The 27309-nt window shown below is 32.6% G+C and overlaps 1 long non-coding RNA gene across 1 annotated transcript; it reads right to left on the reverse strand.

Annotated features, from left to right (window-relative positions):
• Positions 1-884: 884 nt before the first annotated feature.
• On the reverse strand, positions 885-8786 carry LOC107896620 (uncharacterized). Its single transcript, XR_001683790.2, has 5 exons — positions 8601-8786; positions 7159-7279; positions 6940-7086; positions 1497-1637; positions 885-1409 (listed from the first exon to the last, which is right to left on the reverse strand). It is a non-coding gene; the product is annotated as an uncharacterized lncRNA (long non-coding RNA).
• Between the last annotated feature and the right edge of the window lie 18523 nt (positions 8787-27309).

Genomic DNA, 27309 nt, shown 5'->3' on the forward strand with positions numbered 1-27309 from the left:
CCCTCGCTGCTGTCGCTACCTCCTTCGCTGCTGTCGCTGCCACTGCCTCCCTCTCTGCTTCATCGGCTCTAAGTTGTTGTTGGAGTTCTTCATGTTTTTGTTGAACCTCAGCAATTTGCTCAACTGTGTTCACTTGCATCTGAGCTATCTGGTCTCTTAACCTCTGAACTTCAGCTTGAGCTTGACTTCCGGAAGGCATGTATTGTTGGGAGCCGGATCCAAAATATTGGGTCGGGTAACACCAGATCCTTGAAATCGAACCCAACCGTACCTTTCAGGACCCAAAACTTCAGTGATAATTCTGTTATCAATGTTCTCAAGATTAACAGAACTATCAGTCGAAGCAATCGCTTCATATTCCGCCTTCTTCTCCTTTAGTTTCTCCTAAAAAATCAATTAAAGAGTTAGAAACGAAATATATAATAAAAAGGAATGCAACATAACTTAACATTATTTAAAACTACTAATGATGAATTGAATTAAACAATTATAAATATTTAGAATAAATCAAATATTATTAAGTAAATATACCATAATTTCTCCAGCTTCGGATGTCATAGGAGATCCATCTTTCTTCCTATGCGTAATCTTAAAAAGCTGAAGGCGTCCAACTTTTTGTCCAGATTTAACTTCCTACAATATAGTAGTAAAAATATTATTTAATAGTAGAAAGTTATTAATATTTGAAAGAATTAATAAATTCATAATACCTTGGCCTCAGTTACAGAAGCAAAACTTCTCGACCCTACTGTGTGCTTGAATTTTTGTTTTTGCCTGCTGCTTGTTCCAACTCGCTCACGGTCCTACATAATGAAATTATTATTATGTATATTTATTACGTATATAGTAAACACTATATATAAGAGTTTGAAAATACGTAATACCTCTCCTTTCTTTGAATTCCAGAATCTAACCGCATCTTCCCATTGGTACCTCAGCATTCCCGGCGAGACATTTCTCAATTTTTCCTCGAGGCTTATGTCTTTCTTAAAATATTGTTTTTTTAAAGTGCTTTTATTGTCTCTCCATTTTTTACCTAATGCCTTCTTTATATAATCATCGGAGACCTCTAAAGCAAATCTCTCCTAAAAAAACACAAGTTTAGAATGTAAATATAAATGAAACTTAAACCAAAGTATTATAAATTACATTCACATTTTGTTACCTTAATATTAGCGAGAGCCTGATTTTTGTTGCTATCAGGCATGTGATGCCATGATTCGTAGTTAATGGGCAACATATTGGCATTTCGTGCTAAAATGCCCAAATAGCCTGCTAAAAGTCGAGCTTCAGATCCAACAGGCTGACCATGAGTATTTCTACTTACTTTGACACGCTCGACAGGATCTAAGTCGTAGAAACTCTAAGCAACGTACGTCCTCGAACTCTGCGCGTCCTACCACTTTCAGCTGAAAAATGATATACTATAATTATATTAAAATTGACAAATAAATCAATAATAAAAGTCAACACATGTAAAATGAACTTAACATTACTTTGAAATTCTTCAGGCTCGCCAAGTGTCTCCGGCACATTCGAAGATCCAACAACTGCCTGCTGTTCACTATTTCCTTCTTCCAAATTTGGAGTATTCTGGACAATACTTAAATCTCGTAATCTTCTTCTACGCATTTTTCCTGCAATACACATAAAATAGTTAAAGTTTTAGTAACAAATTATAACAATAATAGTACATATAAAATAGTTAAATTATATAACATGACCAAGATTAAAATTATAATATTACATATAATTAAAAAATCGCAAAATCTTACTACATCATTATTCGTAAATATCTTCATCCACATCATGTCGAACTCATTGATGTTGTGTACTAGTACTAGGGATATTTTCATCTAAGTTTTGTTCTGGAAAAGGTAATGTTTCTGATCTTTCGACAAAGTCATCTCTACTTCCATTACCCATGTCAACCAAGTCTCTAGGGGTATTCCGGAGTACAACATACCAATCCTCATCAGTTGGATCTTTCGAATAAAAAACTTGTTTCACTTGAGACGAAAATACATATGGCTCGTCCATCAATTGTTGTCCAGTGTGAATCAAACGAGAGAAATTCACCATTGTAAAACCAAATTCATCTTTTTTAATTCCTCGAGCAGTATTAACATCAGCCCATTCACACCGAAATAAGACAACTTTCCATCTGCCATAGTAATCCAACTCAATAATGTCGGTAAGAAGTCCGTAATCCTCCACATTACCCTCAATCGGATTACTATCCCTAGCACTAGCATAACTTGTAATTGAAGAATTAACAACAACTCCACAATTTTGAGTTCTCCTCATTCTCTCGCGATACTTTGTATGAAATCTGTATCCATTGATGAGGAAGGCACTATATCTTTTTATTTCTCTGTTCGGATCTTGGGAAAGCCATTTAACTTCATCATTGACGTCCTTCCCACTCCAAACCTATTGAATCAAAAGTAAATTGAATAATTATAAATGTATTATGTAAAATTTCGCGATTATATGTAACTTATTAACTTTAGTTACATACTGTTTGGCTTAACCATTCATGAAAAGATTCTGTGAATAACTTATTAATCTCTCGATGTTGTAATCTTCGAGAGCGTGCACGATATCTCAAAATTTGTTTGTACTCACTATGTTAAAAATAAGTTTAATTGGTTAGAAGATAAATAAATCAAAACGACGAATATATGAGGAAATTTTAGAACTTACTTGCGTAACGATTCAACTAAATCGTGGTGAAAAAGTACATATCGATGTGCTTGTATCCACGATATATCATCTAATTCTGCAATTTCAACTTTGCCGATTGGTTCTCCATAACTTTGGAATAAATAAGTTTCGGCCAATTTATGATCATTGAGCCCATCATTTCTACTTGGTCTATTTAATCGTGTTTCAACATCTTCTAAATATCTACAACAGAAGGTCATGCACTCCTCTGCCAAGTAGCCTTCAGTAATTGATCCTTCTGGATAACGCTTATTGCGACAATATGACTTCAATTTGCTTAGGAACCTAAACACGATATACAATATTTATCAAAAGCTGTAACTAAATGTATAAAGGTGAATGAATGAATACTTGAGAAATAAATTAGCACCTTTCTATAGGATACATCCACCGATAAAAAATCGGTCCACCGAGTATTGCTTCATGAGGGAGATGAATTACCAAGTGCACCATAATAGTGAATAAGGAATGTGGAAAGATCTTCTCCAAATTGCATAAAGTCAAAGCCGCTCGATCCTGTACTTTCTCAAGTTCTTCAACATCCAAAAATTTTCCACAAATAGCTTTCATTATATTGGATAGTTCAATTATACAGGACGTTACATTTTTTAACATACAGCACCGTAAAGCAATTGGAAATAAGTCTTGCATCAAGATGTGGTAATCATGTGATTTTAATGAATATAATCTTTGATTTTTAAGACTCACACATCGAGATATATTTGACGCATACGCATCTGGGACCTTTATATCCTTCAACACCATGCAGAACACTTCTTTCTCTTCCTTTGACATTGAAAAAATAGAAGGCGGCAACCGATATTTTCCATTCGGAAGTACTTGAGGATGAATATCACGCCGAATTCTCATGTCAACTAAATCAAGTCGGCTCTAAAGATTGTCTTTTGATTTTCCATCGACATTCAAAATTGTCCCAATTATGTTCTCGCAGACATTCTTCTCAATATGCATGACATCAAGATTGTGGAGTAAAATATTGTGTTCCCAATAAGGCAACTTAAAAAAATACTCATTTTCTTCCACAAGTCCGCCTCATTAGGATCATCCTTTCCATCAGATTCATCATCAGATTCATCCCTCGATCTTCTCTTTGTTTGCGTGTTAGGTGGTTGATTCATCTTCCCATAACTAAAATTAATATCTTTTAACATAAACAAGATTTTAGATCCAATGGTTTGCTCAGGAGCTCCTCTGTACTCTTTAGTACCGTCAAATAGAGTCCTCTGAAATCTAAATTTATGATTTCCATCTAACCACCGACGATGGCCCATGTAAGAGAACTTCTTCCCATTGTACAACCACTCCGAATAAGTTTGTGCAGCACAACAAGGACAAGCATAACGTCCTTTAGTACTCCAACCTGATAAATTAGCATAAGCCGGGAAATCATTAATTGTTTACAAAAAGTTGCACGTAAATTAAAGTTCTCCTTTCTCAATACATCATATGTCTCAACACCAAACCATAATTGTTTTAACTCTTCAATAAGTGGCTGCAATTAGATGTCAATATCATTTCCGGGACCTTTTTCTCCAGGGATAATCTTTGATAAAATAAATGAAGATTGCTTCATGCAAATCCATGGAGGCAAATTGTAAGGAACAAGCACTACAAGCCAAGTACTGTACGAAGTACTCATGATTTTAAATGGATTAAAGCCGTCAGCTGCTAGCCTAAGCCTCACATTCCGAGGATCGCTTGCAAAGCTTGGAAATTTACTGTCAAATGATTTCCAAGCTAAAGAATCCGCAGGATGTCTTAATAATCCATCATCGGTCTGTTGATCATTATGCCACCTCATAGATTTGACTGTCTTTGAGGACATGAAAAGCCTTTGAAGTCTTGGTATTAGGGGAAAATATCGCAAGACCTTGACTGGCTTCTTTCTTAACTGTACCCCACCTTCATCCGTATTCACATCTTCTATATTACTATTCATCCAACAAGACTTACTGCAAACATGACAAGACTGTTGGTTTTTCTGATCACCCCAGTACAACATGCAGTCATTTGGGCAAATATGAATTTTATCGTACCCAAGGCCCAAATCTTTTATTAGTCTCTTCATATCTTGACAAGACTGGGGAATTTTTGCAAATGGAAACATCTCTCTCAAAAACTCTAGTAGCATTGTAAAAGAGTTTCCGGTCCACCTTCCCAAACATTTTAAGTGAAATAGACGAATGCAAAAGGACAATTTCAAATATTTTGATCCCTCATAAAGTTCTTCATTCATTTCATTAAGTAAATTGTAAAACTTCACCGCTTCTTCATTTGGCTCCTCATCAGGGGCACTTGTTCCCGTTTTGCAAAAAACATTTCCACCAATATTACAATCATCGGATGCAATAAAGTCAGGTGGAAACGATTGCTCACCATGACTATGCATATTAAATGCATCCCGCAACATATCTTCCATGTCATCTTGTCTAACATACTGATGGTAATCAGTATCAGGATAAGTCGGATTAATCGTTGAAGAAGTTCCACTAGATGTACACGCTCCATGGAAAATCCATTTTTTATACCCCCGAATAAAGCCATCAACAATTAGATGTTCGTAGACAACTTCACGAAAATGCCAGTTGATGTTGCCACACTTCTTACACGGGCAAAGAATCATATTCTCTTGGCTTGCATTTTGAAATGCAAAATTTAGAAAAGTTTGTACTCCATTTTGATAGGCATTGCTTACCCTTAACAATTTCATCCAACTCCTATCCATTTCGTAGTTCTTGAAATCTAAAGTTGACTACATATTATAGTTACTTAAATGTTCTCAATTGATTTAAATCATGTCATTATACTAAATATCAAGCCTCTAATGGGAATAAACTAATTCAGGTAAGTTGCGGGATTTTCAAGTATAGGTTTGTGTATTATGTAAGTTAAGTAAGTTTTGTAAGCTAGTTATGTAAATTATGATATCAAATATATTTAAGTATTATGTAAGTTATGTAAGTTATGATATGATATATATTTATGTAAGTTATATATTTATCTAAGTTATATAAGTTATGTAAGTTATGTAAGTTATATATTTATCAAAGTTATATCAGTTATATAAGTTATGTAAGTTATATAAGTTATATAAGTTATATACTTATCTAAGTTATATAAGTTATGTAAGTTATGTTAGTTATATATTTATCTAAGTTATCTAAGTTATATAAGTTATGTAAGTTTTGTAAGTTATGTTAAATATTTATCAAATATATTTACGTATTATGTAAGATTTTTATTTGACGATGTGGAAAATTACATGGATAATACATATCAAGCATCAAGTATCTGCAGGTAAGTTGCGGATTAAATAATATTTAATTAAATAATATTTATAAAAATTATTTTAATTAAATAATATTGAAAAATATTATTTTAATTAAATAATATACATGTCATTCGTTTTTATTTGACAAATCACATGTGCAGTTAAAATAGTCCACAATTAATTTAATTTATGTTTTACAAGTCATCTTTTCTTAAGTACATGTTAAACCACAGTGTGGACATCCGTATTTAGTTTAAAAGGTATGATTTATTTTGAATAAAAAGTTTAACTTAGATGATAAAACGGACGATAATATTTGTGATAAAACGGACAATAATATTTGTGATAAAACGGACGAGAATATTTCAATAATAATTTAAATTGAAGTTAAAAACTATATAAAATATTTTATTAAATATTTATATATTAGATGGGACATATTATATTAATAAATAAATTTATTAAAAATCGTATATTTGTATATTAGATGGGACATATTATATCAATAAATAAATTTATTAAAAATCGTGATAGAAATATAGAAATATTAAATCACAAATTACGAAAATATGGTAGAAAAAATTAATGTGGCAAGCATACATGTCGAGAGGTATAATATTATTAAAAGGTTAGAAATTGAGCAGAAATGATCCCTTTTACAGTATTATTGTAAGTAAGAACATACGCATTGGAACCAGTAGCAAAGAGATCCCAAAGATAAGCAGAACAAGCAAATTAAAAAAAAATTAAAGACAGCATAACAAGTCTCTAAGGATAAACAACATAAGCAAATTAAAAAAATAATCAAAGGATAGACTTGAAATAAGTTAAAAACATGATCCTTTAAAAAATAATCTTACGATAAACAAGAATAGTAATTTAAAAAATGAAAAAAAAAAGAAAATAAAAGAGTAGCTAACCTTCTGGTTATCTAGGCTTTGTATTTGAGTAGTATTTGTACTTTGTATTTGGTTTCTTAGATCTCGAGTGGTAACTGATAGAGCAGTTGAAAGCTTCGGCTCTTTTTGCTATTGCTGATCCGATCTTGCCCAATCCAACAATTCCAACTGATTACAATTATTACTAACATGATTAATTATTCAGCATATAGCTATCCAAATGAAGAAGAAGAAGCTGACCTGAAGATAATCTTTTAGTACAGCAACCAAATTGATTCAGACTTCCTCTACTAAAGTGCTGTCATCTACATCTATATCATTCTCCACACCTTTCTCACCCAGTTTGAAGCAGTTGGCAAATCTGTTATAAAAAAAATAGATTAAGAAAGCAAAAAGCAAAAAGCAACTGTTACATATAAACACAAAAAGCAAAAAGTAAATAGCAAATCTATAAATTCGAAAGAGGCATGTTGCAGGCGGCAGTTCACACGAACGATCTAAGCCTCCAGCAAGATCCCAAAACGACAATAGTGACAACACTAGGGTTAAAGGAAAGAAAAGCATACTTTAAACTTGCAATGCAGGTAAATACAACAGGTTTTTGTTTGTTTTTGTCATGGTAGCTTGTATTGTTTTGTTAAAAATGCAGTCATATATATATGTATATACACACATATTATAATAAATTATATGTATATATATATACGTTTACAAATTTTCTTTTAAATTTTAACCCCGAAGGAGCTATGTAATTTGTTGGAACGTTCATTTCTCAGTTCTTAAACTGTTATGTTCCAAATTGTACACTGTTTAGATTAATGGAGACTGGACTGAAGAACATATAATAGGAATATATATTACTTAAAAGTTTCAAAGTGCTTCAAATATTTTATCATAAATTGAGAATATAAATTTTATCGAATGTATATTACATTGAACAAATAGTAAGATATTTTTTATTTATTCAAAAATTTGACTAAAATATAATGGAATAGACTTTTGTAACTTAAAATTCCTCCAAGACAAAATTTACAAAAAAAGAAAAAAATCATATTCTAATATATCCATAATATGGTGGTCCTTTGTAATTTTGAGATTCCTCAATGAATATTCTTGGCATATACTACAAAACACAAATGAAAACATCTTTTTTTTTCCCCTGTATCTATATCTATACATGTATATATATGTTAATTTATGTATCAATGTGTATCATATTATCATAATCAACAAGATATTTGGTGATAATTCATATTATATAAAATTTTGAAATATTTATATTGTGTATCGTATTGTGTTTAATATAATCATATATTTACGTGAAAGAACAATGGAATTGAGATGATAAATAGAAACAATATTTTCAAGTTATTGTTTTATTTGCTAAGTGATATAAATATGGGATTGAAACCTTTTAGAGCAAATCTCTTTAAATTGATGGATGGGAACATTAGAATCGGACCCCAAAAGAAAAAGTAAAAACAAAATTAAAGAAGATGCAGTTGGACCATTGAAGCCTAGACAACAATATTTAATTTCTAAACAATATTTAATCACTTGAGATAACAACGAAAAGAAATCACCATAAAAAAACTTATACATGTAAGCAGTAACAATCTATTTTGAGTTAAGCAGTAACAACGAAAAGAAATCACCATAAACAAATTTAAATCTAAATTTACCAATTGCTTGCGGCAGAGGAGGGCAACGGCGATGGTGACGCAGCAGAGCGTAGAACGGACGGTGCTGAGCAGGTGGTCCGGCCGGCGTCTTCAGCAGCAGATGGCTATGGATTTTGGGGAAATTTTAGGGATTAGGAAATTTGTGGAATTGGGGAAATTTTGTTTTGGAAGGAGGGAATAGCCAAGTATCGGGCAAGCAATAGGATAAAATGAAAAAGAGGAAAACGACGGCGTTTTGCTAAAAAATTGGACCTTTTGTGGCATTTCCAAAAACCGCCGCTAAACCCACTTAACTGCACACTAAAACGGTGACGTTTTAACTATTCTAAATTGTTTTTTGCGGCGTTTTCCTTGAAAACACTGCTAATTCTAATCTATTGTGGTGTTTCCATACTAGCGCCGCTAAATGCATCTAAAAAACAGCAACGTTCCAGTTAATGTACATTGTTTTTTGCGGTGTTTTTGAAAAACGCCGCTAAAGTTTAACATTGTTTTTTGTGGCGTTTTAGTAGAAACGCCGCCAATGCTAATCTATTCTGGCGTTTGGTACCCTTGCGCCACTAAAGATGCATTGTAAAATGGCGTCGTTTTGGTTAATGAAAATATGATTTTTGCGGCGTTTTCAAGTAAACGCCGCTAATGTTACTCTATTGCGGCGTTTTTCATATTAGCGCCGCTAATACCTCTAAACAAACGGTGTCGTTTTGTTTTAAGTAATATGCTTGTTTGCGGCGTTTTTGTCTAAAACGCCGCTAATACCTTAAATAGTAATAAATTTTTATAGTTTAATTATTTATTAAATTACTTTAAATTAATTTTTGTTTTGCTTCTAACAATATATTTAATTTGTAAACCCAATACCGAATACCCTAAAAACTAAACCATAAACCCAAATACCCTAAACTTTAAACCATAAATTTTAAACTCTAAACCCTAATTCCATGTACCCTAAATTTATAAACCATAAACGTCAAGATTTTTATTGCTTGTTTAAACCCTAAAATAATTTGATTTTTTCTCATTTTTATCAATACTCCTTACCCTAAAACCATATATAATACTCTAAACATGTACTAAGACCTTAAACCCTAAATGGTAAACCACACAAACAACAAATTTTAAATTACTAAACCCCAAATCTAAAATAACAAACCATAAACTTAACATGATGACCATTAAACCCTAAACCATAAAAAACCTAAATCGTACGTAGACCTTAAACCTTACATATTCAACACTAAACCCAAAAATAAATTTAATCAATACTAAGTACGTATTACTTCCACAATTTATTATAATACAATATGCGCTTTTACATTAATATCTATGTATATACACATCAACATCCATGTGTGAATATTTTTTTGGGATTTAGAGTTTGGGGTCTATAGATTAGTACTGTTTAAGGTTTATATATATATATGTTTTTAGAATTTAGGGTTTAATGTTAAGGTTTAGAGGTTTAGATCTCACAGCATCGATTTTAACAGCTTGGTAACTTAATTAAATGAAAAATTCTAAATAGTTTAGTAATCAATTTGTAACTTTTCATAGTTAAGTAACTAAAATGAAACTTCCTCATAGCTAAGTAAATGGTGTGTAGTTTATATTTTTTATAAAGTCAGTTTCAAATATTAAAATAAAATCGAATTCAAAACAAAAATAAGAAAATAATATGAAAATTAAATCGGATCAAATTGAAATGAGTGTCAGTTATCGTACTTGAAAATGGCTGCTCAACTTTTTATGGCGTTTGGATAAAAAATGGTGCTATATATCAACTATTTGTGGCGTTTGGTGGCGTTTGGACTAAAAACGCCGCTACTTCTCAGTTTTTAGTGGCGTTTGGACTAAAAACGCCGCTATTTCTAAGTTTTTAGCGGCGTTTGGACCAAAAATGCCGCTATTACTCAATTTTAGCGGCATTTGGAGCAAAAACGCCACTATTACTCAGTTTTTTAGCAGCGTTTTTGTGAAAATGCCGCTAATGCATAATCTTTGCGGCATTTTTTGGCCAAACGCCACTAAAAACGCCGCTAAAGCCCTATTTTCTTGTAGTATAGCCATTTTAGGTTAATTTTCACCTAAATAACTTCCTAGGGTTGTTAGGCCTAGGGTTTAAGTTCTTCCTATCCTAAACAGTTGATCCACTAAAAAACCCTACATAATCACATTTCCACTCGCTAATCCCCCATAAGAGGATTAGTTGCTCATGGATCACATAAATAATTTAAACTTGATAAATAAAATAAACATGAAAAGTGAATAAAGAATAAAAGTTTAAGAAGAGATCTTGATTGTATTAAATGATTGAAACGCAAAAATCCACAAAGTATTTGGCTGAATCCATAAATTAGATTCTCCGAATATCACAAATGAAAAATAACTAAAAATAAATCCTTTGTCTAAAAAGAACTAACAATTGGAAACTAAATTGAAAGGAAAATTCTAAGTTACAAAACATTCCTCTTCTTAAGTGTTTAATGAGCCTATTTATAATGCAAGGGTTGGCTGTCGTCCTTAACCCTAGTTCGGCTGATGTTTCTCCATTAATTTCCATTGTACAAACCAAAACGCTCTCAGCTTGTAAATCATTTCATGTATAGGACCAGTGTTGTGACATCCACGACCCGTGTTGCGACAAGGAAAACGGTTTGCTTGGCTTAGGTTCCACTTCAGGGGTGTGTCGCGACATCCACTAGCTGTGTTGCGACACTATGAGCAGTACTGATATTTTAGCATTTTTTTCACTTTTTTGTGATGTATACCTTCCATGTTGCGACACGACAATCAATCTTGAGTTCTCATGCCTCCAAATAGTGTTTTGCGCACTCACTAAATACATCAGTCTTCCCTTAGGCCTCATTCAGTCCTTAAGGTCATAAAATCAACTAAAATTACACTTTTTATTGAATTGAAACTAAAATATAAAAACTAAACAAAACATATTAGAATTACTCATATTCAAGCTCCTTAAGTACGAAAACTAGCTTAATCTGCTACAACGAATTGCGGCAGATCAAACTCTTCCACACTTAAGTCATTGCTTGTCATCAAGAAATTAAGAATAAAAATGAAAAATAAAACACGTATCTTGAACAAGTATGATACAAAGACTAGATTTGGAACACATAACTAGGAATAATCATATCTACACATAATTCTAGCACGATAAGTAAACGACTTACTATTTTTAATCTTCAAACACATAAGTTCAATTTATTACAAAGTATATAGACAATAGTGTCCTCAAATATAGAAACCCATCAATAAATCATACAGGTAATTTGATTATCCTAGCAAAAGAAAAATAGTCATTATTGTAATTACTCAATATAATGTCAATTCATACATAGATTTACCTAGGTCACGTAGGATTTTTCGGCTTGTAAAGTTCTAAGGTTTGGGATAGGTATGGATTATAGAATAAGAACCATCTAATCTACCGTAATTCGGTGTAGAATATTAAACTAGTTTTTGCACTTTAGGAGCTTGAATGCAAGCACTTTGGTTAAGTTTTAGTTAAGTTTTTGTAATTCTATCTAAATTCAATAAATTGTGCAATTTGATTCTTGACCTTAGAGGTGTAATAACTTAATATTGGTCCCTGTGCTTCAACAAGGAGAGTTGGATGTCGCAAAATAAGGACCAAAATAACAGAATTTTAAGACTGCTTGTGGTGTCTCAACATAACTTGAAGACACCTTGAATATGAGCCAGGGGTGTTTTGGTCTGTACAATCAAACATTAAGCACGAAGACAACAATTGACCTAAGGTTAAAGACGATGGCCACTCTAAAGTCTATAAATAGGCTCATTTAACACATTCTAGGGACAACTTTTTATATTGTATAATTTTATTTCTCATTTTAGTTATTAGTCTTTCTATTTTCTTAGGCTTTAGGTTTATTTTAGTTTTGTTCTTTGCTTTTGTGGAAGAGATCAGATTTGTGAACTTGATCAAACTCTTTGAGGATTCAAGATTCTATTCAATACAAATTAGGCTTGTTCTAAACTTTATATTCTTGAATTGTTATTCATGTCTACTCTATATATCAAGACTATATTGTTTGTGAGATTCATGAAGAACTAATCTTCCTATGGGAGATTAGTGAGTGGAGGTATGATTAATTAACTGTCTTTTAGGGTTCTCTTAGCGGATCAGCTGTTCAGGAAAGAAAGAACTTAAACCCTAGGCTTAACGACCGTTAAAGTCATAAAAGCGGGAATTAATCCAAAATCGGTATGGCCTATCCGTGAATACCATAACCTTGAATCGGTCTGGACTGTTAGGTCGAGAGGTAAGTAGTTCCTGTCGACTCATTATTCTAGTAAAAGATCAAAAGATCCTATTGGGGTATCGACTAGTTGATTGAACAAGAAAACCCAGAGTGACAGTTGGTTATGATTACCGAAGTGAGCTAATCACCCACGCTCAAAGTTGACAGATTCTATTATTTGATTTCTTGCTATTTATTTCTTTTCTTATTATTATTGAAAAATTCCAAAAACCTTTCTTTATATTTCATTGTAATATAATTCATTTAAAGTACTAATTAGATCTATTTGTGCTTAGGTTAGAATTAACTTAGTGTTCGCCTCCCTTGGGTACGATTCTCGGAGTACTTATATACTTCGTTGTAACTATATTATAACCTGACCCATATACTTGTGGATATCGTCTTTTAATATGTTTTGTATAGGATTTTTACTTTGGAAATTGGTACGTCCGGAGGCGGTCAGCATCAAAACAATTTCAAGCATGAAAGTAATTTGGCACATCGCATTTTCCCTATTATCCCCCTTAGTAACCCTTGCCCGCTCACCACCTTATTTCTCTTTCTCTCACCTTTCTTATTTCTCCACTTAAGAAGTCACAACACGATAAAAGAAGTATGGCTAGCTTAAAAGTTTTTGTGCACTAATGACTGAGTTTTCTAACTTTGTGATTTTGTTACATTTGACTTTGTCAACACATCTCACTTACAATGCTTTTATTTCCTATTGCTTAAGTACTTTTTGTACTTGTTTTGACTTTCTTTTTAATTTTTCTCTTTATTTTGCACATTTTTGGCTAAACTTATAATCACTATATCACACTGCTTCTTCCTATTTCACTCAAATTTTTATAAAATCCACCATGATGTATCTACCTATCCGTCAATACGTATGGCCAGACGTCTAAGTTCGTGCAGTTTGGGACCAAGGAAAAATAGTAAGTACAAAGTGATATTTTGGCTTGGGTTTTGTATGAAGGTTCATCAAGCAGTGTTTTCTAGTCAAAAATAGGTACTAAGGATCAATGAATAAGGTTAGGTTTTTTACTCTGGGTTATACCAAACAATGCTTTAGGTCATCCCTAGGTATTTCAATATACACAAATTTAATCAATCAAATAACCACAATTTTAACCGTTTATCATACATACTAGCATGCTCATTTCCCTATATTTTCTATGTCGTTCGGTACATTCAATTACTTAATGCATATTTACAATGTAATATATAGAACTTATTGGTCTAAAACTTGAAAACATAAAATCATTTATTATCATGCCAAATTTACAGTAAATACAATCAACCTATATACATGCTCCCAACCAATCACTTGTATTTCTACAAGCTCAATGACACTTTGACAAGAAAAATGAAGTAAAAAGCATAAAAACAAAAACAAAATAAGCAAAAATGTCCAATGTTACCCCCACATTTTAGATAGCACATTGTCCCTAATGTGTAACCCTATTGATAAGGAAAGAAGCTAGCTGATTGATTGTGACATTGTCATGGTCTTATGGTCGGTGCTTCCTCCCTCTTTCGTAGAAAGCTAAAAAATGTCGCTTTCTTTCATGTGAGGTTCCTACATAGGAAACTTGAAAACATAAAACATATATATCACTATTGTTACTCCTACACCTAAATTAACATAATAAAAATCATCCTAATTATTTACAATCCAAAAAGTTAAAAGTAAAAGTTCATTCAATCCTCCTCCTCCTCTTCCTAAGAACCCATTTCATCCTCCTCTTTAAATTATTCTTCCTCACTATCTTCCCCTGCCTCACTTCATTGCTCTTATTCATCATGATGGAACTACATTGGATAATCCAAGAATGGAAGTTTGAACCGTCAATGGTTTTATGTCAGGATATTTGGCTTTTGGTCTGATATCATCAATGGGAACATTTTTATATTATTCCCAAGGACTTTTTTGTGGTCCCGATAGTTCAGGAAATTCATGCATCTCTTTAGGACCAAGAGTATAGAAGGATAGAAGGTGCAACATGAGAAACGATATATGTGCGAGGAAATGGCGTGAGAATCACGCCTCGAGTTCTTTGTGAATTTTATAACGCTCCATATTATGAAAAATATTTTTTGGAAGAAACTAATTTAGAATATTTTAAAGACATAATATGGGAAACGTTATAATTATCTAACACAAGGGAGGGGTGAATGAAAGTGTCACCCATGTACTGATATTTCCACATCCTTTAATCAAGCAATAATGTTCATTGTTGCAAAGATATGGATTCAGTTTTTATGCACAAGAGTCGTTCTTTCCTTAAACGTCTCTAACGTCAATGCTTTTTTAGCAGTTTTTCTTTATGTTGTTTTATAGAAAAAATATATGCATCAGGACATGAATATACAACTACATGAAAATGTGCGTTAGTGGCTAGAAAGTCAGGATTTTCTTTCCCCACTTAGTGGCAGCCTTGTGAAAAAAGCAGGCGTTCCAATGGCGACAACTGAGCAATCTATGAAGCCTTCCAAAAGTGAAAGAGGAGATACACTGTACGCGCAATACACAGAGCTTCGACAGAAACAAATAAAAGATTGGAAAAAAACTGAAAAGAGAAGATGGATATCCCAGCTTCAAGTTAACAAAAAGAAAAAACCGATAGCTCGACAAGAGACGGGCCCAATTTTACAAGAATAGGCAGTGAAAAATAACATGAGAGTACCAAATTATTCGCTAAATATGTTTGGCCCAACGTATCCAGAACATGAAGAGGAGAAGAAGGAGAGTGATAAAGAGGAAGAAAGCAAGGATGAGGAAGGAGAAAAGGAAGGGAAGCAAATTGATTTGGATGAGGAGGAGGACGATTGAACTTTTGATTTTTTTTAATAATTGTGTTAATTTTGGGATATTCTTCATTTTATCATTTTAGGAGTAGGATTAACACTAGAATATTATTTGTTTTCTTTTCTATTTTAAATTCTTCTATGTAGGGACCCCGTATGATAGAAGCACGACATTTTTGATCTGACAACGAAATAGGAAGGAAGAGTCCACCAATAGATTAAAGCAATGCCACGATCAAACGGGTAACTTCCTTCCTTATCTTTTTAGGGCTATACATTGAGGACAATGTGTTATCTAAAGTATGGGGTGTAACATAAGAAATTGATTTTAACTTTTACTGTCAAATGAGTGCTTGAGCTTGTAGAAATACAAGTGATTGGTTAGGACATTTATATAGGTTGATTATGTTTACTATAAACTTGGCATGATAGTGAATGATTTTTATTTTTTTATTATTATACTACTAAGTTGTAACGATTCGAAATTTATGGGTATCGAAAAAGTGTATTTTTGGGTCTTCATTTTCATGAAACAAACTCGTAAATATTTATTAGGTTAGTTGTGTGGTTGATTAGGTTTTGGTTAGGTGAATTAGTTTGAATTAAGATTAATTAGGCATGACTAAATTGAATAAAAAATGAAAGTTTAATTATAGATTAAACAAAAAGTGAAAAGACTAAATAAGTAATTAAACCATAAGTGACAAGTGTGTGGTATTGGTGAATAACATGTGGTAAAATAAAATACATATATTAATAATAATTATATATTTACTTATTATTTAAGTAAATGTTATTTTATTATTATTATTATTAAATTATTATAATATATAACATAAAACAAAATATATAAATAAAGCAACAAAAGATAGAAACAAAGAACAGAGGAAGAAACGAAACAGGGGAGAAAGAAAAGAAAAAAGGGAATTTAGGGTTTTAAGGTTCATAGGTTTAATTGATAAGTTAATTTAGCCCTTTTTCTTGTAATTTTGATGTTTTTGGAATCCTAGAACTAAATACTTGTAATACCCTGAAAATTTTTACAGTAAGATATTATCCTTGATATAGTAAAATAAGGAAATAAAGTGACAAAAAGGGAAATTTTGAGTTATGTCAATATTGAGAAGTATATTATAATATATTAATTCAAGAAAGGACTAAATTGCAAAAGTGAGAAAAGTTTTGTTGCACAAGAGTAAATATTCATAATTTGAGGGGTTAAAGTGTAAATATGAAAAAGTTGAAGGACCAATAGTGTAAATAATTTAAGAGTGGAATGATCTAGAAACTAAGGGAAATGGATGAATTAGGACCAAATTGAATAGATGAAGAACTATAAGGGACTAAATTGCAATTTTACCAAATTAAATGATGACTCAAGGATGGAATTTTAAAAGATAATGAAGGGCAAAATGGTCAATTGGAAGAGAGAGAAATCTAGAAGGTAATAATGATGCTAGAGATATTTTGATATTTTATAATTATTTAATTAGATAAATATTATTTTATTAATACTTTAATAAGATATTTTATTATTATTTTATTAGTATATAAAGAAAGAAAGATGAGAAATTCTCATCCATATTTTCCCATGCACTAACGTGAGAGAAAGAGAGGAAGAAAGAAAGTTTTGCTTTCTTTACAATTTGGTCCTTTTACCAAAAATTCACCATTTTCACCCAAAAATCAAATGAATTTCCATAGCTACCAAGAGACAAAAATGTTAAGGAGAGCATGGGGAGTTAGAATATCAAGTTGGATTCAAGAAATAGAAGCTGGAGGAGAGAGAAAATCAAGTTAAAGATTAGTATCAATAGAACAAGGTAAGTATATCAAGATTTCAATATGTTTTTAAGTTTGTTATTATTGACAAAGCATGGAAATAATGTTATAGTAGAGTTTTCTTACATAAGGTCCTATGTTTTTGATATGTTAGTGAAGAGAAAATAAGAGAAAGTGATGAGAAATGGTGTAGAAAAAGAAAATAAGGGTGTTATAACATGGTAATTAATAGCTTGCACAAAAACAGTTTGGACAGCAGCAGTAGACTAACTTTGAAAAATCACCATAAATTTTAGAAATCGAATTAGAAGATGAAAAAATATGGAATTAAAGCTTATTGAGTATAGTTTCTCATAGAATAAATATTGTAAGCAATGGATTTGTAAATTTTGAGATATAATGAATTTTGTGAGACAATGTCAGAATGAATTCGGGTTCCCCTGTTCTGACTTTGAAAAATCATAAAAAAATTAAATAAAAATAATTAGGGGCTTAAATTTATATTTATAAAATCATAAATGAGTATATTTTTAAGAGAAAAAAATAAGAACATCATTTGAATTCTGTATGAGGAGATAATTAATTTTTGGTGAAGAGGGATCAGAACTGTCAGACAGCAGAACAGGGGTAACTTTAAAGAATAAATTGTACTTATTGGCTAAACCAAAAATTCTAAAATTTTTATGGTAAGAATATATATGAGTCTAGATGCAGGGAAAATTATTGGATATTAATTTGGAGTTCTATAGATCCAGATAAATAATTTAGTGACTATGATGCAGATAGACAGCTTGAATATTCATAAAAGTAAATAATAAAAATTATGGATAATGTTACTTACAAGTGTGTTATCTACATTAAGGATGTGGAATGGAGAGGAGGAGGAGGAAAAATATGTATGAATATTCATCTAGCATGGCTAATTTGCATATTTTAGGCTCAGGGGCTAAATTGAATAAAAGTAAAACTTTATGGGAAATTTTGTAAACATGTTAGAAATGACCAAATTGTATGAAATGGATTATTTTATTATTTAGATTACAAAATTGAATGAAACTATTAATTTAGTTCAAGATCGGGGGAAAACATGTTTTAGGGATTAAATTGAAAAGTGTTGAAATTATGAAAAATTCTGATATTTTATAGAATTCATGGATTGTTATCAATATATATGAGAATAATAGCTGGAAATAAGGATTAAATTGCAAGAATTTTATTTTCCTGACCCTAAGGATGAAATCGTCATTAATTAAAAGTTTAGGGGCAAAATGGTAATTTTGCCTAGAGCATTAATTAAATGCATTAGAATATGAAATGAATAAAAATGATGATCAGATTTATTTATGAAGATCCGGACGACTCAAATATGAGACTTGATCTTGGAAAAGAAAAGATATCAAATTAATGAAATTATAAACACAAACAAGCAATGAGGTAAGTTCGTGTAACTTGAATTATATTCTTAAATTCTTGAGATTGTATGTTATTGATATGAATATGATTTGAATGTTCATTATATGGAACTTTATGAAATATTGATATATTTGATAAAATGGGAAGAAATCCCGGTTGAATGAAAGGAAAATTCGATGGATTTCTGAAAAGGAATTGACGGTAAAAAGGATCTAGCCCGGACGGGTGATCCTATCTTGATATAGCCCTCCCAAAGAATATGTGTAAAATTGATTTAGCCCGGATGGGTAATCTGAATTAGGGTCTGAATTTAGCCTGGACTGGTAATTCAGATCCAAGCTCATTAGAGTAATTATCGTTGCAGGGGATTTAGCCTGGACTGGTAATCCCGACAATACTCTATGAGTTTATATTACAGGGGATTTAGCCTGGACTGGTAATCCCACTGTAAGGATAAGGTTCGCGGGAGTGTGCTCTCTGATATGAAATGTGTAAGACCATGGTTGAAAGATACCATGGCAACTTGTGTGTAAGACCATGGTTGAAAGATACCATGGCAACCTGATATGAAATGTGTAAGACCATGGTTGAAAGATACCATGGCAACCTGATATGAAATGTGTAAGAACATGGTTGAAAGATACCATGGCAACGTGATATGAGATGTGTAAGACCATGGTTGAAAGATACCATGGCAACGTGACATGAAAAGAATAAGACCATGGTTGAAAGATACCATGGCAACATGACAGAAAATGAGTAAGACCATAGTTGAAAGACACTATGGCATCACGTCAAAGATAAATAAGACCATGGATGGGAGACGCTATAACATCTGTTGAACAATTGATATTTAGGTAAAATGTATCAGATGACGAATGGTTATATGAAATGGTTGTGTGAAATGTTTACAAGAACTGGTCATATGGAAATATATGTACAAAAGCGTTGTATGAAATAATTATGAAAATGGATAAACAAAATAAGTATAAGTACATGGAATATAATTTATGTTAAGTTTGATATAAGCTATTACCAGAATAAATATACATAAAATATATGGAAATGATGAAGCATAAAATATTGATATAATGAAATGAATGATATATGCTTGTGAAGAAATGGTAAGAGCGTGATATGTTTCATGACATGTACATATATGATTATCTTTGATATGTTGAAACAAGAAAATTATGTAATTGAGACTATTATTAAACTCAAGTACGACATGACGAGAAAATAGATATATCAATGTTGAATTTATATGAGATATGTGCAAGTATACTAACAATGTTGTTGTTTGATGCTTATACAAGTGCCAAACTGTTGATTGAATGGTAATATATTTATTTTATATGATGTATTGAATCGGTAAGTATTTTAATTTTTTTAAGTGATCTGCAAATGGTAGTAATGCTCTGAAACCCTGTTCTGGCAACGAATACGGGTTAGGGGTGTTACAATACTACTTGATTTATATTGAAATTTTAGAAGTTATTAGATTTTTAGATGATGTTCATGTTGAATAAATTGAAATATTAAGGGTTAAATTGATAGAATTTCAAGTTAGAATAGAAATATGGATTGAATTGTAAATTAAATTATAAGTTTTGAGTAATAGTGACAAAATTGTAACACTCTGAAAATTTCTACAGTAAGATATTTTCCTTAATATAGTAAAATAAGGAAATAAAGTGACAAGAAGAGGAAAAATTATGTCACTGGGAAGTATATTATGACATATTGATTCAAGGAAGGACTAAATTGTAAAAGTGAGAAAAGTTTTATGGCCCAAGAGTAAATACTCAAAATTTAAGGGATTAAAGTGTAAATATGAAAAGTTGAAAGACTAATAATGAAAATATTTTAAGGGTGGAATGATCAAGAAACCAGGGAAAATTGATGAATTAGGACCAAATTGAACAGGTGAAGAATTATGACGGACTAAATTACAATTTTATCAAATTAAGTGATGACTCAAGAATGAAATTTTAAAAGATCATAAAGGGCAAAATGGTCAATTGGAAGAGAGAGAAATCTAGAGACAATGATGATGTTGGAGATATTTTAGATAAATTAAATAAATAAATATTAGTTTACTAATACTTTAAATTGATTTTTAAATGATATTTTATTATTTTATTTTATATATATATATGCAAGGATAGAAAGAGGAGGGGCATCACCTTCTCATGCAACTAACGTGAGAAGAAGAAGAAAGAAAGAAAGTTTTCTTTTTCTTACAATTTGGTCCTTCTACAAAAAATTTACCATTTTCACCTAGAAATCAAAAGAATTTTCATAGCCATCAAGAGAGAAAGATGACAAGAAGACTGTGAGGAGTTAGAATATCAAGTTAGATTCAAGAAATAAAAGCTTGAGGAGAGAGAAAATCAAGTTAAAGATTAAAATCAATGGAATAAGGTAAGAACATTAGGATTTCAATATATTTTTAAAAATGATATTATTGAAAAAGCAGCCCAAATTGCCCGGGCCCGATTTTATCAAAACCCAACCAAACCTCTAAACCCACTAAAACCCTTAACCCATGACCCATTTACATCTACCAAAACCCATTACAAAACCCAAATATTAAACCCAATTCAAAAGCCCATTAACCCAAAAAAAAACCTAACCCCCCCAAAAAAAACCAAGAAACCCCAGCCACCTAGCCACTTTCCCACTTGCCCCATTTTCCTCCCATTTTTGATATCCATTGTCTGCCACCATCACCTACAAAAGAAATAGAAAAAGAAATAATAGAAAATCATGTAAAAGATGGCTATAAAAAACCATTCAAAAATCATGTAAAGGGGGGGCATTGATATATCAAAAAAGAAAGATTTAAACAAAAGATAGCAAGCTGATCAAAAACCACTTCATCACACGAAGGTCTTGTTCTTTTTAGTTTATTTTTTTATCTTTTATCTTTACTTTCTTCTTTCGCATATATATACTCTTATTTCTTTTATTTTTATATAAAAAAACATATATATATAGACATAGATAAAAAAAATATTACAGTAAAAACAAAAAAAAAATTACCTTTTCCGGCCACCGGCCACGATGGCCGGCAGCGGCCGGCGACGGTCCGATGACCGGACGGTGACCGGCCTTGTGGCCGGAAATCACCTCACCCCTCTCCCTCTTTCTCTTTTTTTTGCTTTTCAAGTGCAAAAATGAATTTTTTTGAAGAAAAAAGGGCCTTTTATAGCCCTCCAAAACAACGTCGTTTTGGGGTTGGCCATTAAATCCCAAAACGACGTCGTTTTGACTTGGACCGGTTCGACCCGACCCGCCTAGGATCCGCGTGTTTTTTTAAGGAATGGCTAATTGCGCTTTTAGCCCTTCCGCTTTTTATTGCTTTGCAATTAAGTCATTATTCATTTTTTTAATTTGGCCCCGAAATTTGTCGCGATTTTCAATTTAGTCCCCGCTGATGTGCTGAGTTTTGATGGGAAGGAATATTTGTTGCTTTGGCCCCTCACTATTTCCGCGCATGTTCAATATAGTCCTTTCCTTTTATTTTTATTTCAATTTTGCCCCAAATATTTTGTTTTTAGTTCAATTTAATTCTTTTTAGTTACTTTACTATTTAAATTAATTATTTTAGTATTATTATTATATTTCATTTACTTATGTAGTGTGTTAATAATTTTTATTATCATTTCTAATACGTATATATATATTATATGTATTATATATATTATGTATATATTTTTTAATACCATTAGTTATATATTTCTTATACTATTCCATGTATGTATTTTATATCATCTTATGTATATATTCTTAAATACTATTATATATACATATATATATTTAAATACCATATTGTGTATATATTATTATTACAAATTATTACTATTGCTAGTATTATTATAACTATTATTATATTAGTGTATATTTTATGTACATATGTATATATATATTTGTACATATCATTATTTTATATTATTGTTATAATTTTTTTTGTATATATTTTTTATGTACGTTTCCTAATATTTTCTTTTATTGTAGATATTATTATTATTATTACATACTTTTATTATATGCATATATATATGTATTTTATGTACATATTATTATTTTATATTATTATTACCAAATATATCATTTTTCCTATTTTATTATTAGTACATGATTTGTTTTTTATTTTTATTTTTTTTGTAGATATCATTATTATTGTTATTCTAATATCCTAGTATTCCATGTTAATATTTTTCATTAATGATATCATTTTTTTGCGTCCTTTATCTATTTTTAATTTCTCACTTTAGGAATATTTTTTCTCATGTTTTAATTAATTTCAAAAATAAGGCAATGTACCGATTTAATATTAAGCCATCGATTTCATCGCTATGTTGGGTGAAATTCGTCGGCTTGTGTTAAAAAACGAGAAACCCTTTCTAAAAAAATCGAAAACTAAAAATTCTCATTTTTCAATTGGATCACGGGTAAATGTCAAATTGAATTCGTACTTTTGGAAATCAAGACAACACGAGTTTAACAAGATACCAATTTTGGGCGTCGCGAGGGTGCTAATACCTTCCTCGCGCGTAACCGACTCCCGAACCCAACTTTACTCTGGCTTTTGACATAGACCTAAATTCGGCCTTCATTTTTGTGCAAGAATAAGATTTCTTTTCTAAAAAAGGATGATTTATTAGGTGTCCGGTCACACCTAGAAAAAAAAGATCGGTGGCAACTCCCTTTTTAATAAAATAAAAAGTCGATTTTTAAATTTTCAAATAATCGCCTTAATTAGCGACCGAAAGCAGAAATTTTTACGTCGCTACAGCTGGCGACTCCGCTGGGGAGCGATTTTTGAGAGTCGAGTTGAATTAAACGCGTGTTGTCAAAATTTTCAAAGTTCCTTGTTCAAATTAATATTTAATCATGATCCTTAAGTTTTGTTTTCGAAAAAATCATACATACATATCTCCTAATTTGTTTTATCTTTCGTTTTTCAGCTTTAAGTTTTATGGTTTTAGTTTTGTAGTTTTAAAATAAATGAAAGGTTTGCAAGTTTCTCCCCACACACCGTGCACATGCATTTTTGTTGCATAACATGAGCTCTATACCTGGGCTCCGTCCCTGTTAGGTGAAAGTAAACGCTACGCCTTCGTAAGTTAACTCGTTCCTCCGCATAGGCTAGTGAATACTTTCGGGTTACATATGACTTATGCTTTCGTGAGTTAACTCGTCCCTCCACATAGGCATAAATAAATGTAATCTCTCGAATTGATCTCGTAAGCCTATGATGGGCCATGACCGAGGCTCTGTACTAATCTTAGTAGATGACAGTACAGACGATTCGAGTACCCATCTAGAACGAAAACCGCATATAGTGAACCATACGAGCCATCCAACTAGAGCCGTGCCGAAACTCCGTCCGTTTACTGGTCACCGAAATAAGTAGATGGGAAAAACACATCTTACCTTCTGTTTCTTATACATTTATGCTTTCTATGCAAGGGAATCGAGTCTATTGGACCAAGTAGCTTAATTTATTAGATTGTCCATAGTTTTTCTCTGTTCATATGTGTTGTGCTAACCAAGTTTTTTTGTTTTTATTCTTATTTTACATCATGCATTATAGGCATCATATTAGGAAGGTGTTGACTAGAGATCAGTTGCCAAAAAACGGGTTTCTAATGGAAGAGTCAATTATACAAACAACCGAGAGGAATGCCGCGTTCGAGACTGGTCTCTAAAGACTCGGAAAGAAAGAGGGGATAGTCTAGTGGAGGGATGTATTGCCAATTTACCCGAGCACATAACTGTAAATGTTCGCCAGAATAACCTTGAAGATTTGGTTCGGGTGTGGAATCAGTAGGACTCGGATACTAGGGGTATCTTTACTGAAAGATATGGGGACATAGCCGACTTTATTACTGTCAACGTAGACGAACGATTGATCCAAGCCTGGTCAGATTTTGGGATCCAGCCTACCAATGTTTTACTTTCAATCAGGAAGACATGACCCCGACTATAGAAGAGTACGCTGCTTTGCTTCGTGTCGAAAACGTACAACCCTATAAGATATATGTGAAAGAACCTAAGCTAATGACCTTCAAGAAAAAGTTAGTGAGATTGACAGACAAGACTGACGCGTGGGCCGAAAAACAGATAAAGAAAAAGAATGAAACCATTTGCATTCCATGGTCTTCCCTACGAGACTTGATTCTGAACCATCCCGACATGTTGAAAAGGGTAAATCTGTTTGCTCTGGCCATTTATGGTTTGATCATCTTCCCGAAGGTCCTTGGACACATAGAAGTTGCGGTGGTAGATTTCTTCAAAAGATTAAAACAAGGAATCAACCCCGTCCCAACTATCCTGGCTGAAACCTTTAGATCACTAAGTAGCTGTAGGAAGAAAGGGGAAGGTCGTTTTATCAGATGCGCGCAGTTACTCAATGTTTGGATTCTGAGCCACTTCTAGAAAGTAGAGCTCACACCGTTCCATATGTTTTCTAAAACATTCTCCCCGTTAGAAGCTTATCTCAAGAAAGAAATGGCCAAGGGAGGTCACCGAACAATACTGGGTCTCAGTCTTTCAGAATCTTCGTGCCGATGACGTAACTTGGAGAGCACCGTGGATACGCCCGTCAGTTCTACTATACAAGGTTGGAGATCAAGATTGGGTGCCACTACTCGGGTTATGGGGAGGAGTTGGATATGCTCCGTTAATGGTCCAAAGGCGATTTTCTTCACGACAATTTGTACCCGCCACCGGAGGATTAGCACAATCAGAGTTTGCTTTTGCGGGTGAAGGATATATGAAGAGGGTCCGAGATACTGCAAAGTCTTAGAAGAGAATTCATCACATGGAATTAGCTCTATATGCTGATACTCTCACCCAAGATTACGACATATGGAGAAAGCAACGGGTGAACAGCCAGCAAATCTCGTCGACAAATTACACCGTCCAGAATCCTTTCTCGGTAGAAGTGTCATCTGAGCTAGAAATAGCAAGACAGGAATTTGAGCTCGAAAAGGTCAAAATGTTGTGGGACATTAATATTCTTCAAGAAGAAAATTACCAGTTGAAGATCGACATCCAGATCGAAAAGTCTAAAACTGAGAAAGTACAAAAGGAAGTTGAAGTCGTAAGAAATGACTTAAGGGACCTTCATCTGGAAAATAAAAAGTTAAGAGTCACTATCAAGAATAGTGGGTTAGGTAAGTCGTCAACAGAGTGGAGAGAAGAATTAAACAATGCTAAAGGCGGGATGGAATTTTGGAAAAAGAGGGCAGAGAAGGAAGAGGAAAAGATTGCGCGGGTTATGATAGAATTAAGAAAGAATAGCGCTGAACACGAAGCTATGTCCACCAAATGGACAACCAGTCAATCTGAACGTCAAAGCTTAAGAGAAAGAGTACGGGATCTAGAAGATGCGTTGCGAGCTCGTCAGCAACAATTGGATACTCTCTTAAAAGCCTTGGAAGAAAAGAATGATCAATATGATAGAGACACTCACGCTTATAAAACGGACCTCCAAGAAAGAGAAATGCAACTTGGCTTTTTGATTAACAAAATCCGTGAAGCGGCTGTGCACATGGTACAACTATCAGATGAAGTAGAGGATCTCAGTTGCCAATTCCCGCCGAGCCAACAATCGAGCATATCGGAGTTCTTAGAGTGAGTAAAGAAATATAACGATATAGCTAGGAAGTTTGTGTAATGGCCGAATCAAAAATGGCGAAATGTTTTGTAATGAACTCTTTTGATGAATCAAAAGCCTAATAGGGACTACCTCGAGATCAACACCAATTTCTCACATTTCTTTCATGACTGACATTCATTCAACATTCATTCATTCATTCATTGCATATACATATACCATAATCATTCGCTAAGGTTAGAATCATATAATTCGCAGTTGCAACACTTCAAATCTGGAACCACGCCATTCGTATAAAACGCGTTGACAAGCTAGAGCAATGAAGGCTGAGATCAATGAAAGAATCGAAAGGATGGAAAGAGTCCAGAAAGAATTACAAGAACAACTGGCTAAATCACAGTAAGAAACGAGGAATTTGATAGTAAGATCTTGAGAGGAATCACTTGAACAAAAGGATCAAATAGCTAGAATGATGGAGATGATATCAATTTTGGTCAAAGGAAAATGACCCATGCAGAACCTTGACAGTATGGAACCTCAATCAAGAATTAATCATGACCAGGATCCACTCTATCCCCCAGGATTCACTCCACCACATGCCCACGTAGCACAAAGAGGGTATACTCAAGGGGAATCCATAGGCTTAGAACAACGACCTATGCCATTTGCTCATCTAGGGCAAGGAACATTTATGTCAAATCCCAGAGCAACCCCTACCAATCCTGTAGTTCCAGATTTAGATGATCTAGTCGAAATAGTCAAGTTAAAAATAGATGATCACGAGGCTCAAGAGAAG

This window comes from Gossypium hirsutum, chromosome A10 (genome assembly GCF_007990345.1).
Source record: "Gossypium hirsutum isolate 1008001.06 chromosome A10, Gossypium_hirsutum_v2.1, whole genome shotgun sequence".
In the NCBI taxonomy this organism is placed as follows: Eukaryota; Viridiplantae; Streptophyta; class Magnoliopsida; order Malvales; family Malvaceae; genus Gossypium; species Gossypium hirsutum.